Raw genomic sequence first — 20347 nt, 5'->3', positions numbered from 1 at the left:
CTATTTTCCTATTTTAACCAAACTAAATTATCATAAGCGATATATCATGTATGACATGCCTCATTTCAAAAACCAAAAAATTGGATCAGCAATTTCAGTAGTGTTTTGTAGTTTTTAAAATTTGAATTGTGATTAATTTAGTTTTCTATTCTTACATTTTTTATAGTGATTATAATTGAACAAGCATACCCAAGCCATACCAAAATCAAGGAAATTGACAAATCTTCAATATTACCCACATCCGTAGCATTAAACTGCCAACATTATGACTTGATGAACAGTGAAAAGTAGAAAATTTATCTATCACTTCTTACAACATCAAAAATGAAAAGAAAAATAAGCTCAAAGCTCAATAGTAAGAACATACATTAGATTAAAGGACTAGAACACACTTTCATAAATATGATCAACGAAAATGGATGATTATGATGTGCACCTAGAAAGAATTGAGTGGAACTCAAAATGACAGGTTAGAATGTTGCATCAACATGTTTGGTAAAAAGTATGTGTCCCCACATTAAAAATAATATTGCAGGTTAACATTGAAATTAATAAACACCCTATTAAAACATAATAAAACTCATTCTAATATATTACAATAAAAATACATAACAAATTACTTGACTGAAACACTTTAACATACAACTTGTAACTTCTTGACAACATTTCTTGGGGAAAATGAATATGGTAAATTCTAATAATTAAATTCGTAAGTAACTTTATCATGCTACATGAAAAATAATGTGGCATGATCTTCACATATTTTACTATTTGAATAGTCTGCATTCAGATGACCTTGTATTTCCTAGTTTTGAATTTCAATTTATTGTCCACTACTTTTCTTAGAATCATTAAATTCATTCAAGCTCATAAGTTTCAGAGTCAAGAATCTTGAAAAAAAAAACCTTTACTTTTCACGATGCATCAAGAACATGCATTTCCCAAGCAAAGCTCTAATAGTAGTCCATTTCAATCTTCTATGTATTCTTCCATTAATAGAAGACAATTCAAATAAAAACTATTGTGCATTCATATGAATTGGAACTGAACAATGAATTCATTGTCTTACCTCAAATATTCCCTTTCTTTGTACATGTTTCTTGGCTTGACATTTCATCAAATAGTTTATTATTGAGCTCTTACATCCCATTTGGTTCCAACCATCATACATCAAACTAGAAGTTTAAAAAAAATCATTTTCATTAAACCCACAAGCAATGTCTTTAAACTCCCCATGACAAATAACCTTTATCTATTTGATCGGCTAATTCTTGAATACAACTACATTCACTTTTTGATCTCCTATTTCAAAGCATGATTTACCAAAATCTAAAATTTCACTTGCTTCAATTAGTAATGAAATGCCCAAAAGAACAAACAAACACATGAAATTTCCAACGTGATTGATCAGAAGAAATGAACCTGTGCTATTATAACCATGGTAAATCAGCTATTTCAAAAGTCCAACATTTGTAAATAGAGAAACTTGACTCCTAATTTAAAACTCATAAATTTGAGCAGATAAATATTTCCCAAATCGAGATTTTACCCATAGACAAAGATGCACTTGAAATTTTGGAACAAAATGGGATTGTCTTCAAGACAATTGATTGTGGAATCAATTTCTCTTGATATTGAATAAATTTATGTTAAAAATTGTTACTCTTGCATTGTCGTGAGTCTGCAAGCAAGATCCACCCTATTTTAATGTCAAGATGCAACACATTTGGAATTGGCAACACAAGGTCAATAATACATAAGCATCCAACACCGATTAGAACCAGTGATGTAGAGCTCTAAGAGGACAACAAATATGAAGAAACATAATCATTTTCAAAGTGATTGAGTCAAGTGGTCTTTTGGGTTTGTAAGCATGAAATTGTAAGTTTTAACGAAACTTAGTATTAAATTAGCATTAGATTTACAATGTATGGTCCATAAAATGTGGAGGAAACATCTATGTTATGAAACATTTAGAACATGATGTAAACATAATAAGCCAATTAATTAGTTGAGATAAGTTCAAAGTAGTTATGTTTTGGTTTTAGTAGATGCTGGTTATGTTTTAAAAATAGTTTGGGTTTGTAATTAAAAATTAGATTCTAGAGTGGGAACAAGAAAAAATGTCTCTTTTGAGAATGAATCTAGAGAGGTATAAAACAAGAGAGTTTGGAAATTAAAAACTAAACAAAAAGCAGTCCTAAGTGTTCTTTTAGAGGTTGATTTAATAACAATATGGCTTGGGATTGCTGAAAATTGTTTTGGTTCAAATTTATGATTTAATTCATAATGTTTACATTAACGTTTTATGCATATTTTTTCACCATAATCTAATATGGCTTTGGTTTCTTGGTTTCAGTTTAGATGAGAGATTATTTTATTTGAAAAGTCTATTTTTGTTGAGATTTGTGTTATCACATGGTAATCGATTTGAGCCAAGAATTTGGGGTTGTATGCTTCAAAATGGTGAGCTCTAATTTTGTGCAAAAAATTGTTTTCCTAAATCTAAAAGTGGTCCCTTGGTGGTTTTTTTTATGGCTTAGAAAAACATGAATTTCAAGCATGGTTATTAGGATGAAAATTATGGAATGTCTTATCTTTTTTTGGACACCAAAAACAATATTATTGGGCTGCAAGAATTAAGTTAACATGATATGGTACTGATTCATGGAGTTGAATCTTTCATGGATATGGAATATTTGGAATAGTTGTCAATTAATGTTGGGTGCAAAATATTCTTGGTTATTCCAAGTGAGATCAATATTTTCTTATTTATATTATGATATGGGTGTCGAAAGTTGATATCAATATTGGAAGTAAGAGCCCAACATGAATCAACTATTTCACTAAATGCCAAGAGTAAAGCATGCCTTGCTGAAACAGAGGTTTGCAAAGTTGTTATGAAAGGTCAATTCAAAATATTGCACTTTCATATTGGGTAATTTCTACAACAAAGTTTATGCATAGTTGATTGTCCAAGCTTGGCATTGAGATAGAAATACAAAAGCTGTTTTGGACAAAATTATACTGAAAGTAAGGGAAAATAACCACTATTTTTCCCAATTTGGCACTTGAATTCTGTGATTCAGTGAGTGCTAGATAGGTTCTCATATTAATAGTTAATGTGTTTAATTAACTTTATAGAAATGCTATATCAATAATAAATAATAGCACTCAGAGTACCCTTCCACTTTTGTTCAACACACGATGGTTTTTTAACAAACCATCATAGATTATTATGTTCTAGACATCATAATGTTCTGCTCAATTAACTTTTATCCCACAAGGCACAAATAAATATGAAAACGATCAAGTGGGATTGCTTACAGCTTTGAACAAATGGTGGAACATCTTGTAGAATGTGAACAATTTCTACCAAATTTTGAAGATTTGTCACTCCCTTTGCAAACATTTAAAACACAAAAGACACTGATTTTCCACAACTTAGAAATGAGTCAATGTCAAAGTTTGTGACGACTTCAAAACAACACAACTTGAAAAATTGTTATAATATTCTGGTCTTGAATTTTCCTTGGCAAGTAGTAATAATTCCTTACTGGTCCTACACAAGTAGCAAAATAGTCACCGTCAGAATGTGTATCTAGCATCACTTGAAAGTTTTCAGCATCTATGGCGTATATTGAATTAGTGGCCCAATCACCTTTCAGTGCAAATAGATAGTAAGTACAATAGAATCAAATTCTATATCTTAGATTTATCATTCAATGAACTAAGTTCCAAGAGTTCTTATTGCAGTGCAGAGGTTTTTTTAAAACAATGTTAGGTGTTTTGAATGTTAGTTGGATAGCTTCAATATTAGAAGTTAAGATAAAATTAGTCATCAAAACAAGGAGAGCCCAAAGTCCATCCTTTTATTATTCTACTACCCTATTTCCCAACCTTCTATTGGTTTCTATCTACCTAATGCACCATCAAGCTCTTCACTGCCATCAATTTTTCCCTATCCCGCTCCACCTCCCTTTACTCTACTCTACACCTCCCTCTCTTGCTACTATAAAATTCCCCCCACCTTTTATGCCTTATTCTCCTAGTCCTCTTAACCCAACAGCACCTAGTATTCCTGCCCCCACTACACCAGTTATAACACCACCATCTCCACCATATAATTAAACTACTCTATTCCCTCCAAATCCCCCACCAAAATCAATTGCATATACTCTTTGGTGTGTGGAGAAAAACCTAATGTCCCAAATTTAGTATTTTAGAAAACAATGGACTATGCTTGTGGAGTTGGTGTTAATTGGCAATCTATCCAGTCCAATGGACTATGCTACATGCCCAACATAGTGGTTTGTCATGCTTCTTATTCTTACAATAGCTATAGGAAGAAAAATATAATAATTGGTGGAACCTATGATTTTGGAGCAACCACTAAGCTCATCACTATGGATCTAAGTTGATTATGATCATTCTAACATTTATTCCCTTTCAGATTATTGGATGACCTCTGAAATTTATTCAAAGCAGTGTAATTTACACCACCAAAGCACAAAATTCAAAGACGGGTAGTGAACTGAGCTATACATTTATGTATTACTCTTGAACTTTCTTTTTGAAGTAAAATTAGAGGTATGTAGCAATTAAATATATGATTTCTTTCAAAAATTCTCAAATCAAAACATTAAAATTGAAATAGACTATAAAAATACATATGGGTTTTCCTTTCTCACCTGATAAAAAGAATCTCTGCATCATTTGGTAGGGTTCCCTTATATTTTCAAGAATAATAAAGTTCTTACTTCCTATTACAAAGAGCAAAAACAATAGATTGGGGTAGAAAATAATTAATTATGTGGGTGGGTGGGAATTTGACAACAAAAAAAGTGTACTCATTTATTGAGGAATTGTGGAGAGAACAATGTAGTGTTTGGGAGACAGAATGGGGAGATGAAGATGGGTTAACCTAGAAGGGTGGGTTGAGTTAAAAAAGGGACCCACTAGGGAAGTCAAAGCTTCCCGTGTGCTCGTTAAGTCAGGCATAAAGGTTCATGTTCTAAAACCTTGTAAGTTTGATAGAGAAAATTATTTGTGGTCTATTTATAACCTACAATTTAATATTTGAAATCATATGACAATGTTCAACTGTCTATTTTTTAACATGGCTTCCATATGCAATTCTATTGCCAACATACCTTGTGTCAACATTTACAGTTAATAGAAACAAAGAGTGGGCATTTAAAGGAATTATGGGTAATAAAATTCACCCAATCAGTCATTTCTTATACACATAGTATCAAATATGAGGTAATTTTTACTTTTCTAGAATCAAACACCTTTGATAGACATCACACATAGTTGTAATTTGTTTGTTTAAACACCTAACATTGCTTAGAAGGCAGTATCTTCATAAACCACTATGTGAGAGTCAATTACGTACATTTGAGTAGAATAATGATATGAATTAAGTAAATGGAATGTTAGTAGTCCTAATACCTATATCAATCTGCTGATCATTTGAGCATTCATATACTTTACACATAGGAAGAGCTCATTTGGTGTCTATGACTCATCTCCAGTTGTACCTGTAGCCATTTTCCTCTAGTTAGCTATCTTTTTTCTTGGCTCTGTAAAACTTTGTTTGCTCACAAACCAACTTTTTTTCATACACAATATCATTTTTAACCCATTTTTTTTTCCTGATTTGATGATGATTAATCTATTAATAATGTTACAAATTATTCCTATGAATATAAATTTACAGGATCAGATCATCTGAATAAAATTTTATACAATCAACTTATACATAAAAAAATATGACAATAGATATCCTTTTGTATACAATTTTACCAAATAAGAACCGTTTGTATATAATTTTACCAAAGAAGAAGGAGAATGCTTATTAAATGCAGCTATGTTGGTGACATGGTGTTGTTCTCTGCTTGCAATCTAATGTCTAATTTTCTTGATGTCCTTCTTAACTTTTTGTAATTCACATAAGAATTTCTTCATTATGCAACAAGTTGGGCTTCTACCCACTTCTAAAACTTCACCATCCTCTTAATTCTAAAACTTCTTGCAATATAGATCAATCATATTTGAAATTCAATTAGAAGGATCTATGTTGTCTCCCTTTGTTTTTGTATTACTCCACCATATATAAGGTTAAAACACAATAATGTGCATGTGTTAATACTTGAACCTATATGCAATACACAAGGTAACCTATACATTTTGAAAATGCCTTTTCTTCCAACATCTCGCAAAAGAAAAGAGATACCCAAAAAAATATTTATTACTTTTTATGCTATAAATACTATTATGTTCTTAGAGTAGTTAAAAGAAAATCTAAGTTTTCAAGAACAAACAAAAATTATGAAGTTTCAATACACTGGTTGTAAGAGTTGAGAAAGTGATTCGCATGAGATACACAATTGAGTTTGAAGAGATATTATCTAACCTCAACAAAATGGTATATTTTGAGAGTAAATGAATTTATTTTCCTTCAAAGATTACAACACATTTGGAACATAAATTGGAACTAATGTGATGCATAGAGAAATGGAACAAGTAAACCAAATGTTGATTTTCTTAGTGAGCTAATAGCTATATATAGCATTTAATGGAGTGTCACCTTTCCTATGTAGCTCTAGCAATGTTACATCCACATTGCTTGGATATATACTGGTTGTAGAGAATGGAGAAATCAATCAATTTGGTTAAACGAAATGATCCAAAGGTGAAGCACACATGTAAGTAGGATTAATTTTCAAGTTTTAGTGAATTATGACATCGAGAAGATCCTCTCCAAGCTATTTTGTGTTAGGAAAGAAACTTTGTGGTAGGGCATTATGATACTTACTACATTTTCTAGTAGCACACACCTTTTGCAATATCCAACTAGTCTATTTCCAATATAAGACAATTTTTTGAGTGCACAAAAAATCAAAGTTAAAACTTAGTAATTGTGAAAATTAATTTCGGTTGACATAATTAGCAAATGATGGACAAATGAGTATACCAGTCATTTCCCCGCACCAAAGCAAAAAGAAGGAGCTTTTGACACAATTTGAACTATTTATATATTAAGCAAGGATCTAAACTATGTTGCTCGAATTGTGTTGTTGTCTTGGAATATTAGAAATTTGATTCATAGATGGATTTTATTTTCTAAAGTGGATTAGGCAATCGTAGAACCACCATTAAAATATCTTGTCGTAGCTTTTGTTATGTTGTTCTTATTTTATGTTTCCATTTTAATTGTGTTCTTGTTCTAAAATATACAATGTATTTTATGGAAATGTAAAAGCCTTTTACCTCTTCTTCAAGGAAACCTAAAAGGTCAAAGACGATAGATCTAACATATTAACTGGAATGCATTCATGAGAACTGGCCCAACTTCCTCTATCAACATATGCTCTTGTAATGTTTCAAAAGAAAAAACGTTCATTTATTTCCATTTAAAAAGACAACTCTAATGTTAAAGGGATGGGCTAATCTCCAGACAAAATGTACTAAAGACAAAAATAAAGTCAAACTTTTTTTTTTCCTAGATTCACAAAAAATGTAGTGAATTTCTTCTAAAAAAATTGTTAGTTTCAACTACAAACTATGCAAATCATGAAGATCGAATGCTAAAAGTTTTAGAAAAATTCATGATGTTTTCAATTTTTTGAAAATTGATCAACTATACAGTTTGTAGGGAGGGTAGCCATGTCCAATGTTAACTAAGGCCTATGGCAGTCTATTATAGGCAGATGTCACTAGACACGATCTCTGCCAATTGTACTATCTAACACATGTCAATTTTATTTTGTTTGATTAAAAATTCTTATTAGACTCAAATTTTCTTTCCTTCTAGCTTGAAGAAAGTTAGGGTATGTCGAATTAAATTGTTTAAAATCTTAATTCAGAAGCAAAAATCATGACTAATAAGAAAAAATAGTGGTCATAGGTGAATATACCCAACAATGTTTTTTGACTAAAATTTATATGATTTTGATCATGGGAGAAGCTAAAATTATAAACAGATCCTAATACAAAGCAAAAAATTGTAAATGACATCTACTTTTAAAATCCCCTAGAAATTTTCGTTGGATATCATTTGTCTTGCTTTGGGATCTGATGGTATGTAACTTGTATAATGTGGTCATCCTTCAATGACATTCAATTTTGGCATCTTATCTTCTATAATATAGGTCATTGTTGGGAGAAAGAAACAAGCTTAAAGTAAATGTAGAAATTTGATAGTGTATTAATTGTTATAATATAAATCATTATAGTTGATCTTCTCACAAAATATATTAGTCCTTATCATTTCACAAAATATATTAGTTCATATCATTTCATTTTATGTAATTTGAAGTGTAATATTAGTTACTAATAAATTATAATTACTAATATTTAAATTAATATAAAATTATTGCACACTAAATTCCATTTATAGCATAAAAACTTCAAAAACTTATCTTCCTTATCCACTTTAAGATTAAATCTCAAAAATATTTCCAAATGTACATGAATTTATCTTCCTTAATAATTTTTTTCAAAGTACTTTAAATCTTAATTTTTTATTTGAGGATTTGGCATATTGTAATATCCCAAATGATACATGTACGAAGTTAGATTAGACAACAGAGAGATGCTACCTTGTTGGGTACAATGAAACCTCAAAGGCATATATGATTTTTATCCCCGAGACCAAAATAATTATTTTCAGACATGATGTCAAGTTCATGGAGGGCAGGGAATTTAGAAGGTCCATATATTTTCCAGTAGATGAGTAGATTAAGAAACCAACAGAAGCTCCAAGGCCTAGTCAAGGGTAGAATTGCTCAAGTATAGTTACTAGTACAAGTGTAGGATCAACTGGTGAAGATTCAAAAAATGTGAAGCAACTAGTGCAATAGGAAATACATCAAGAAGACATAGAGGTTGACATTTCATCCTCTATACACAAAGGGATACTCAGGAGTTTGTGGGAGCTCCTAGGAAGAGTACTAGACAATAGAGACAACCAAACAAGTTCAATGACTATGTGGCATTAGTTAGTCAGTTGATAGATAGTGAGCCTTCCAACTATCAAGAGGTTGTAGAACATCAAGTATGGAAAGATTCTAAGGTTGAGGAATATTCCTCAATAATGCATAATGATGTGTGGGAGGTAGTTCTTAGACCAACAGATAGGGTAGGAGTTGGATCACATTGGATCTATAAGATAAAGCACAATGTAGATGGTAGTATCGAGAAATACAAGGCAAGGTTCATGTCAAAGGGATTCTCTTAGAAGGAGGGAATAAACTACGTGGAGACATTTTCTCCAGTGGTTAGGTATACTTCTATAGAAGCTATAATCTCATTTGCAGTATATAGATGGGATGGAAAATCCATCAAATAGATGTCAAGAAAACATTCCTTAATAGTGAGTTGAAGAAGGAGGTATAAATAGAGCAACCAGAAGGCTTTGTAGCACACAACAAGGAGACCCACGTGTGTAGATTAAAAAGAGCCTTGTATGGATTTAAGCAGGCTCCTAGAGTGTGATATGAGCACATTGATACATACTTGTAGGAAATGGGCTTTTTGAAGCGTGAAGTGGATGCTAACCTCTACTACTTGGTGGTTAGGGGTGAGGTTCTCATTCTTGTTCTTTATGTGCACCACTTATTTCTTATAGGTTCACTAGGATTCATAGAGGATTGCAAGAGGGATCTTGCTGAAGAGTCTAAGATGAAGGATTTGGGACTTATGCACTACTTTCTAGACATGAAGGTATGTTAGATAAATAGAGTGATTTTCCTTGGTTGAGGGAAATATTGCAATGAAATCTTGAAGAGATTCAAGATGAAGGATTGAAAAGCCATGTCTACACCCGTGATCATGAATTGGACAATGGTGAATACATCCAAGGAAAAGGAGGTAGATCCGACCTTATATAGGCAGTTGATTGGTTCACATATGTATTTGGTCAACACTAGGCTAGATATAGCATTTGCAGTAATCTCTTAGTCAGTTCATGGTTTAAACAAAGAGAATGCATTGGACAACAACTAAGCATGTGTTGTGTTATTTACATGGTACAATTGAGTATGAGATCATATATGTTCGAGGTGAAGGTATGAGATTGATAGCCTATACTTATACAATTTGGGTAGGTAGTACAATAGACAAAAGGAGCACTTCAAGGTGTTGTTTCAGTTTGGGATCCAAAGTTGTATCTTGGTTTAGTAAGAAGCATAAGCCTATGACCATGAGTTCAATAGAAGCAAAATACATAGTAGCTAGCATGGAAACATGTGAAGCTATATGGCTTCGAAACTTTTTAGTGGTCTTATTTCTAGTTAGAAGGTTGATACTACTGTAATACACTATGACAATCAAATTTGCATCAAGTTGTTTGAAAATCTAGTATTTCATGATAGGTATAAACATATAGACATCATATATCACTTCATCAAAGATTCTATATAATGGGGGGTTATTTAGCTACAGTACATACCTACAGAGGAGCAGGTAGCAAACATTCTGTCTAAGGCATTAAAAAGGGCTAAACTCGTCTTCTTCAAAGATAAGTTGGATGGTATGTAGAACAAATTTCTTGTTAAGAGTGAGTGTTAGTTTGTTAGCTTTGGATAGTTGTTTTTCCACATGCTATTATTTAGTAAATAATAGTTTTCCTAACTAATTAGTTAGAGTGGAATAATTGACTCCTTTTAGAAGTAACTAGAAACCAACTTGGTTAGGGTTGTTAAGTTGTTTTTAATCTCGACCATTGATTGAGAAACAATCTTGACCATTGGTTTTCCAATAGGAGTTGTATAATAGAGGGTAATGGGGGCATTTGATGAACACAAGTTGTAGAAGCATTTATAGTGTTAGCAAATCATTATTCTTCAAGACATCACATGTCATTTCAACCTACTTAAAATTTGAATATACATAATCGTAAATTAAAAATATAATGGTACATAATAGTGTAAAAGTGTCATGTTACTAATTCATGAACGTGGCTATCCTCTCGCAAAATATACAGTTGACCAATTTTCAAAAGATCGAAAACATCATGAATTTTTTTGAAAATTTTCAGCATTTGATTTTCATGATCTGCATAGTTTGTAGTTGAAAACAATAGAAAAATTGAAAAAAAGTCATTATGTTTTCGTGAATTTGAAAAAAAAAAGTTTAGACTTTGTTTTGTCTTTAATTTTTTTGTTGTAGGAGATTAGCTTCTGCACTAATTCACAACATGCTATTATGTCCTTCCCTTGCTTTCTTGTTGGTGTCTCTGAAATTTCGTGGTAACTTGGAACCATCAAAATTAAGTTGTATACATAGGTGGTAGGGCCCACATTTACCCATCATTGTAGCTTCTTATACAAGTGAACAGCAGCTAACTATCCTATCCTCTTTGACAATAAAAGTTAAAAGGATTCATGTGTACTTAGTGAAGAGTGGCTAACTATCTTATCCTATTCGACAATAAAAGTTAAAAGGATTCATGTGTATATCAATGTTGCATTTGCCTTGTCAAGGTGAAGAAAGTGTACATTTTTCTTTTGTAGGATTTTTATTAGGAAAATTGTCGAAACATTCAGTTGGGTTCTTACGTGGAAGGTGTCTCGGTGATTGAAAAAACCTCCTCTGTTGATCGATTTCACTATTTTTGCCACTACATTTTACTTCAGCTAGGATCAATTGCGATTGAGTGGAGTTTTGCAACTCATGAAAATAGAAGGTGTGTGTAAACGACCATCATCCATCATTGTACTGACGTGTAAAAGAAAATGCACACTAGGCAAATGCCACATCTTGCTTTCAAATACGTTACATTACTTCATTTGAATTTTTCATGTTACGCTATTCAAGTACCTATAAATTTAAATTATCAACTCTATATTGGTCATGTGCAAGGGCTATTTTGAAGAATTAGGGAAGGTTAAAATTTTATAATAAAATAATTGTTTAATATATAGAAGTAATAGATTGAAACGAAATGTGCATTTATTTAATATAGGTGCAAAGATTCAAGTATGACGAAACAAAGACGACAATCAGACTTCAAATTTAAAATAAAGAGAGTGGAAGAGAGAGTGAAAAATATATGAATAGAAAGAAAAGATAGAAGAGAATAATCTATGGGATAGAGAGGGATTAAGAGAGAGCTAGGAGATAGAAGTATTGGTGGAGGGAGAGGAAGAGAGAAATAAAGGGGATATATATATATATATATATTGTGTGTGTGTGTGTGTGTTAAATTGGTTATTTAGATAATTAGTTTAGAAATTATAAAATACTTTAAAGTGCATCATCCATCAACTACAATTGGTTATTTAGATAATTAGTTTAGAAATTATAAAATACTTTAAAGTGCATCATCCATCAACTACAATAGACATTTCAAATTTAAAGAATTTAGCTCCAATTTTTTTTTGGTAGAAGAGTCTGAATAAATTACAAATTTGATATGACGACTCCTATTAAAAAGCATAACTATCCAATTAATATTAGGGTTCCTAAATAAGGTCTCATCAAAGAAAAAGTAGTACTATATAGCAATGGTGTTAGATTTGAATATGGCACCATTCTTAGCTTTCCTGACTCCCACAAAAATATTTTTTTAAAATTTGACCAAAAACCATTTAACAATATAAACACCAATACATAAATGTGAAGTGCACAGATTTTCATAGTAATCTTGTTTTACTTGAACTCAAGTGCAAACAATTGGTGGAAACCTTCCAAGTGTTTGGCACACCAATAAAATAAAAGGATAATGTTTCATGGAACATGACTATCAGTGTTTAGAAGAAATAAATTTTTTTCTTGAATGCAATCATATTGACACAAAGAACAATGATTACTAGATGCACTTTGTACACATAACTTCAATTGCCTTGCATCATTACAAATATTTATTAACCAAGATAGATCCGAAGTCTACCTTATAAATATTTATTAACCAAGATAGATCCCAAGTCCACGTTATATGTAAAGTCTAAGAGTTTATTGCTAATTATTCTTTAATAAAGTTAGTATTTTGTTGTTTCTTTTGATTTTTTTCTATAATTGTGAAGGAATAATAACTACAATGATTATTGACCTATAATTTTTAAAGGACAAATTTTAATTATTTATTTATTGTTGTTAAATATTTCTTGTTTGTTTTGATCCATTTTTGTTGTTGTGAAGGAATCAAAGACAATAGGAATATTAATCATCAATTTAATATAAAGTTGATAAACATAAATTTAAATTTAATAATAGATTTAACCCAAAATAATTCATGTATATTGAGTTAAAGTATCACAATAAGACTAGGATATCATTATCAAGGTACATCAATGTTCATATGTCTTTAACAAAATGTAACGGTACTAACATATAGGTATCCATCGCATCCGTCGTATCTCATCTAAAGGAACTTTCTCCATATTTCGACTCCAACCCATTTCAACATCAAAACCTAAAAAGTATATAAAAGATAAACAACCAACAAATAAAAGAAAATTTTCACTCACAAATTCCATGTTGAAACCAAAGAAAAGAGAAGAAAACAATAGATGTACTCTTCATATTTATTAGCATGGACAATTTGATATCATATGACTAGGACAAAGGTATCATTATTGAAGTATATCAATATCATAATAAAACTAAGGTACCATTACTAAGGTACATCAATGTTCATAACTAAATGTAAGAGTATTAACATATAGCTTTCCATCACATTCACCCTGTCCCATCTAAAACAGCTTTCACCTTATCATGAATCGAAACCCACTTCAACATCAATCTCAAATCGAAACCCACTTCAACATCAATCGAGCTGAGAACCAAACTGGAAATTCCTCCTTGTGCTGCCTCTGTATTGCTCAGGGAATTTGTCCTCACATTTTCTTCTCCTCTCTCAAGACCATGATTATGATCAATGGGCCATGTCAACTTTGGTAAAGAACCCTCGCACACATATTTGCGAGCCTTGTAAATGTTGCTACAAATCCGGCCACCCTTAAACATCACACACTAAGGAAAGAATTAAGCTTGGGAAAAAAAAGTCAACTTTGACTATTTAACACTTTTGGTCTAGGAATTAAGCTTAGTGTGTGATGTTTAAGCCGTTCCCTGCAAATCCTCATGCTGCTCCACGAATCCTCCTCATAAATGCGATGGCTCCCATAGACCTCGCATACTCTCGGCACAAACACCAGATAACCCACCACACGCTCTATAACACCTTCCACGACATTCTCAGCACCATCTTTTCCCTCAGGGGTGGTCTCGATGTAGTGTCTGATCATGTGTGGCAAAAGCGAATGCAACCCCATAGACGTCTCTGATTCGACTCCCTCCTGTGAGCAAACCACACTTATCTTCTCTCCCAAACGCACACTCACCTTCAGTGCAGACCTATTCACAAGCCCAATTTTATAAATCACATCATTCCCTTGCAATAAGTCTTGCAGTGCAACTTCGAATTCGAAGCTAGAAAATGTTCTCTCCATCTCCAAGACTCGAACTTTACACCACTGAAGCACATTTTTGCCATTAATGGCCGCATGCACGACGCCAATATTCTAGTCCTACTCTGCAGTTTGCACCAAAAAAACTGGTGGCCCAACAGACCTCCTCTTTAATAATATTTTGTACTCGAGGTAAAAACGCTAGCGGGTTCATGAGCTCAACAAGAATAGCGGCCGCCGCTTTCGCAGCCTCTTGAGTCGCCTCTCTGGCTGTTTCGCATGCCACAACCATGATCTCAGTGTGAAAAATCTAACTATTGTAGTCACTGATTATTAATCTCCTATCATAAATTATTATTAAACTATTGAAAACAAATTTCCAGCTAATATTGAAAAATAACACAACTGCAACTTCACTTGTAAAATACGGAAACAAATGTGCAACACAATAAACACAATATTTTCAGACAAATTGTCCCTAGAAAAACCCCTAAGGGAAAACCAGTTCTATAGATGAGGAATTACATTAAACTTCAAAAAATCAAGAGATACAAAATTCCTTGCCTCTTACTGGCAGAACTTCGACAACCTCCTAATTTATCCCTCTGATATTCTGCACTGCTATTCCCGTGCTAACACTGCGCCCTTGCTAACACTGCAAGACTGTTTGCTAACACTGCAAATGTTTCTCCAAAAATTATCTCTCTAAATGACCCAATGACCCCTTTTTATACTACTCTTGTTGGTAAACCAACGACCAAGATTAAATCAAACCAACGACTGAGATTAAGACAACTTGATAGCCAATAATAGAATTGGTTGCAATATGTCCAAAAGGGAATCACTAAAATTAGTAAATAATTATCCTTGCAACAACCATTTACTAATTCCCGGCAAGTGGAAAAATAGCTGTCCAAACTACTCATAACTAATGCTTCTATACATAAATAAGGATGAACAGCTGTCCAAGCTACCCATAAATACTAATGCTATTTTCAGGACAGAAATAACAGCTGTCCAACTAACAATAATTAACACTCCCTCTTAGTGAGGAAGCTGTTCTGCAAGACACCTAACTTATCTCTGAAGAAGATAAATTTTTCCTTCCCCAATGCCTTAGTTAGAATGTCTGCTACCTGCTCATCTGTAGGTATGTATTATAGTCGAACAAATCCCCTTTGTACACAATCTTTGATGAAGTGATATTTGATATCTATATGTTTAGACCTATCATGAAACACTGGATTCTCAGACAACTTGATGCAACTCTGATTGCTACAATGTATCACAGTAGTCTCAACCTTCTGACCAAACAAGGCTACTAACAACTTTCGAAGCCATATAGCTTCACATGTCACCATGCTTACTGCTATGTATTCTGCTTCTGCTAAACTTAGAGCCACATACTTCTGCTTCCTGCTGAACCAAGATACAACTCCTGATCCCAAGCTGAAACAACACCCTGAAGTGCTCCTTTTGTCTATTGCACTTCTTGCCCAATCTGTGTCAGTATAGCCTATCAACCTGATACATTCACCTCGAACATATCTGATCCCATACTCGATTGTACCATGCAAGTAACGTAGCACATGCTTAGCCACTATCCAATGCATTCTCTTTGGTTCAACCATGAACTGACTAAGAGAGTTAACTGCAAATGCTATATCTGGTCTAGTGTTGACCAAATACATAAGCGAACCAATCAACTATCTATATAAAGTGGGATCTACATCTTCCTCCTTAGTTGTATCTACCTTCCTCCAATTCGTGATCATGGGTGTAGACATGGCATTGCAATCCTCTATCCCAAATTTCTTCAAGATTTCAATGCAATATTTTCTTTGACCAAGGAGAATCTCCCCATTTGTCTACCACACTTCCATGCCTAGAAAGTAGTGCATAAGTCCTAAATCCTTCATCTCGAACTCTTCTACAAGGTTCCTCTTGCAATCCACTATGAGCCCTAGTGAACCTATAAGAAATAGGTCGTCTACATAAAGAACAAGAATGTGAATCTCACCCCTAACCATCAAGTAGTAGAGGTTAGCATCTGCTTCATTCTTCACAAAGCCCATTTTTTGCAAGTATGTATCAATGCACTCATACCACGCTCTAGGAGCTTGCTTGAGTCTATACAATGCTTTCTTCAATCTGCACATGTGGGTCTCTTTGTTGTGTGCTACAAAGCCTTCTAGTTGTTCAATGTATACCTCCTCCTTCAACTCACCATTAAGGAATGTTGTCTTGACATCCATTTGATGGATTTTCCATTCCATCTGTGTTGCAAGTGAGATTACAGCTCATATAGAAGTATACCTGGCAACAAGAGCAAATGTCTCCTCATAGTCTATTCCCTCTTTTTGAGAGAACCCCTTTGCCACGAACCTCGCCTTGTATTTCTCAATGCTACCATCTGCACCGTGCTTTATCTTATAGATCCAGCATGATCCAACTACAGCCCTATATGTTGGTCTAGGTACTACCTCCCACACATCATTCTGCATTATTGAAGAATATTCCTCAACCATAGCATCTCGCCATACCTGATGTTCTGCAGCTTTCTGATAGCTAGAAGGCTCACTATCTATCAACTGACTAACTAATGCCACATAGTCATTGAACTTGGTTGGTTGTCTACACTGTCTAGTACTCTTCCTAGGAGCTCCCACAAACTCTTGAGTATCCCTTTGTGTATCTGGAACCACATGGTTCCTGCTGCCAACTGTAGAGGATGAAATTTCAACCTCTAAGTCTTCTAGATGCATTTCCTGTTGCACCTATTGCTTCATACTCTGTGAATCTTCACTAACTGAGTCTACACTCGTATTGGTAACTGTACTTGAGCTTTGCTGCCCTTGACTTGGTCTTGGAGCTTCTGTTGGCTGCTCACTTTGATCATGTGCTGGCAAATCTCCGGATCTCCTGAATCCCTTGTCCTCCATGAACTTGACATCTCATCTAACAATAATTTTTTAAGTCCCCGGAATGAAAATCTTGAATGCCTTTGAGGTCTCACTATACCCAACAAAGTACCCCCTCTCCACAGTTTGATCTAACTTTGTTTCTGTATCTTCAGGAATATGACAATATGCCAAACTCCCAAATATCCTGAAGTGACTAACATCTAGCTTCTTCCTTGTGAAAGCCTCCTCCGGTGTCATCTTCCCTAGCACCTTGTATGCAACTCTATTATGAATGTAGACTGTTGTATTACACGCCTTTGCCCATAAGTAATGGGGCATGTCCTGGTCATGTAGCATAGCTCTTGCTACCTCCGATATAGAACGGTTCTTCGTCTCAGCAACTCCATTCTGCTGTTGATTGTAAGGAATGGTCCATTCTCTCTTGATTCCTTCTCTGGTGCAGAACTCTTGGAAGACATTTCCTTTGTACTCGCCTCCATTGTCTGACCGAAGAACCTTTATCTTCTTTCTTTTTGAATTCTCCACAAGAGCCTTGAACTCTTGGAATCGACTGAAAACCTCATCCTTAGTCTTCAAGAAGTCTATCTAGGTCTTTCTAGAGAAATCATCAATAAATTTAACATAGTACTCATATCCTCTGAGAGATTTTGTTAACATTGGTCCACAAACATCTGAATGTACTAGATCAAGAACACCCTTAGATTTGGTGTCACTCCTTGGAAAAGATGCTTTCGCAAACTTCCCCAACACACATCCCTTACATACATCATCATGCTCTGTGCTCACCTCTGGAACACCTGTCACGGTCTCACGAAGCAATCTAAGTGCTCCATGATGAATATGGACCATCCTCCTATGCCATAGCTCTCCAAGATCTCTAGGATTATTGTTGCTCATAAGTGCCTTAAGAATATCAAACTACAATCTATAAAGGCGACCAATCCTAACTCCAATAGTTATGGGTGATTTCCAATCCTTGTGCTTAATCAACACATGTGTCCCTCTAAAGATTAAATTATACCCCCTATCCTGAAGAACAGATACATAAATCAAATTCATACCTAGGGTATGTGCAAGATCATGGTGTACCAAACTATAGCCTTAAGTGGCAGTGAAAAATCAATAAATCAAGTTTATGTCAACTTGACACATAATTTTGAAGTGGTTATGGACTTTATATCAAAAAGTTGTAAGAAAATAATTTGTAGAAAATTGAATTTAGTTTCTAAACTACTAGGCCTTATCAGGAGAAAAAAATAATTGATTGGTCAAAAGTTTGAATTTTAATGCAGTACTAAGAAAATTTTAGGGCGAAAATAAAAAGTAGGTGTATGTCTGACCACCTTAATCAAAATCAAATCATAATATTTTTTTAATATAATTATAGATATGAAAACTAGACTCATGCTCGGATGTGACGCATATTTTTTATTTTTATTCCAAATAAATAATTAAATATGAATTTTCTACCAAAACTTTTTCGGATTAAAAAAAGTCCCATGTCTAACCACCCTAACTAATAGAAAATTTAATCAATTTTTTTTTTCTTATACTAGGCAAAGTATAGAATGTGACGCAACTTTTAGATTTAAAAAATGTTATACCGTTTGAAAGTTATAGCTATTTTTCATTCAATATGTCAATCAACACTTTACAATAATCTTCATTGATAATTAACTAATAAATACTTATCAAACTCAGAATTTGACAGAAATTATATTGATGGAATCTAAAGAGCGATATTAAAAATCCCATTTCGTTTCATTCAATTTCTATCAAAATAACATTGTCAGACGGCTACCCGAAGTCTGAGTATCACTAAAACTCTCTATAAGCATGTCTTTGGGGTTAAGCAGGTAGGCTTGGTAAATACCAAGCCTGATCGGATATTCGATTTGAAATGGGATATCCGATTTCAAATCGGATATCCGATATGGCTTGTAGTCAAATTCTAAAAATCTTCAAATTTTGGAGGGAAATTTGATTTAAACGTTCTAGTTTTTTATTTTTAAATTATTTCACTTATATTAATATGTAAAGGCATATTTTAATATATTATATATATAATAACGTAATGTAAACATACAAGATATAATCTAGTAATATATAATAATATCTTATGTTAATCTTATTACAATCTATAAATATAATATATATTATTATTATTTTTACTAAATATAATAACGTAATTTATATATATATATAAAATACGTATTATATATTATTATATTAATATATATAATAATATAATATATATATAACAACGTAATATTTTTATTAAATATAACATATATTATAAATATTATTATATTAATATGTATGTTATTAATATATCTATATAATAACGTAATATTTTCATTAAATATAATAACATAATATGTATATGTATATATATATATATATATATTTATATTAATATGTATATTATTAATATATATGTATATTATTAATATATAAGAGTCAAAGGGGGTCATAGGGTGACCTGTAACCCTCTTTGACCCATTAAACGACGATATATGTCTCTATGGGTCCTAGGAACCCTAGGGACATATTCAAATGGGTATTATGGGTCAAAGGGGATCATAGGGTGACCTATGACCCCCTTTGACCCATTAAACGATGACATATGTCCCTAGGGGTCCTAGGACCCCTAGGGACATATTCGAATGGGTAATATGGGTCAAAGGGGATCATAGGGTGACCTATGACCCTTTTTGACCCATTAAACGACAACATATGTCCCTAGGGGTCCTAGGGGTCCTAGAGAGACATATTCAAATCGTTCATATGGGTCAAAGGGGGTCATAGGGTGACCTATGACCCCCTTTGACCCATTAAACGATGACATATGTCCCTACGGGTCCTACGACCCCTAGGGACATAGTCGAATCGTTCATATGGGTCAAAGGGGGTCATAGGGTGACCTATGACCCTCTTTGACCCATGAAATGATGATATATGTCTCTAGGGGTCCTAGGACCCCTAGGGACATATTCGAATGGGTAT

Source organism: Cupressus sempervirens, chromosome 9, assembly GCF_028749045.1.
Source record: "Cupressus sempervirens isolate cs-2001-9-10 chromosome 9, ASM2874904v1, whole genome shotgun sequence".
Classification (NCBI taxonomy): domain Eukaryota; kingdom Viridiplantae; phylum Streptophyta; class Pinopsida; order Cupressales; family Cupressaceae; genus Cupressus; species Cupressus sempervirens.
Note: the sequence above shows the minus strand (reverse complement) of the source record.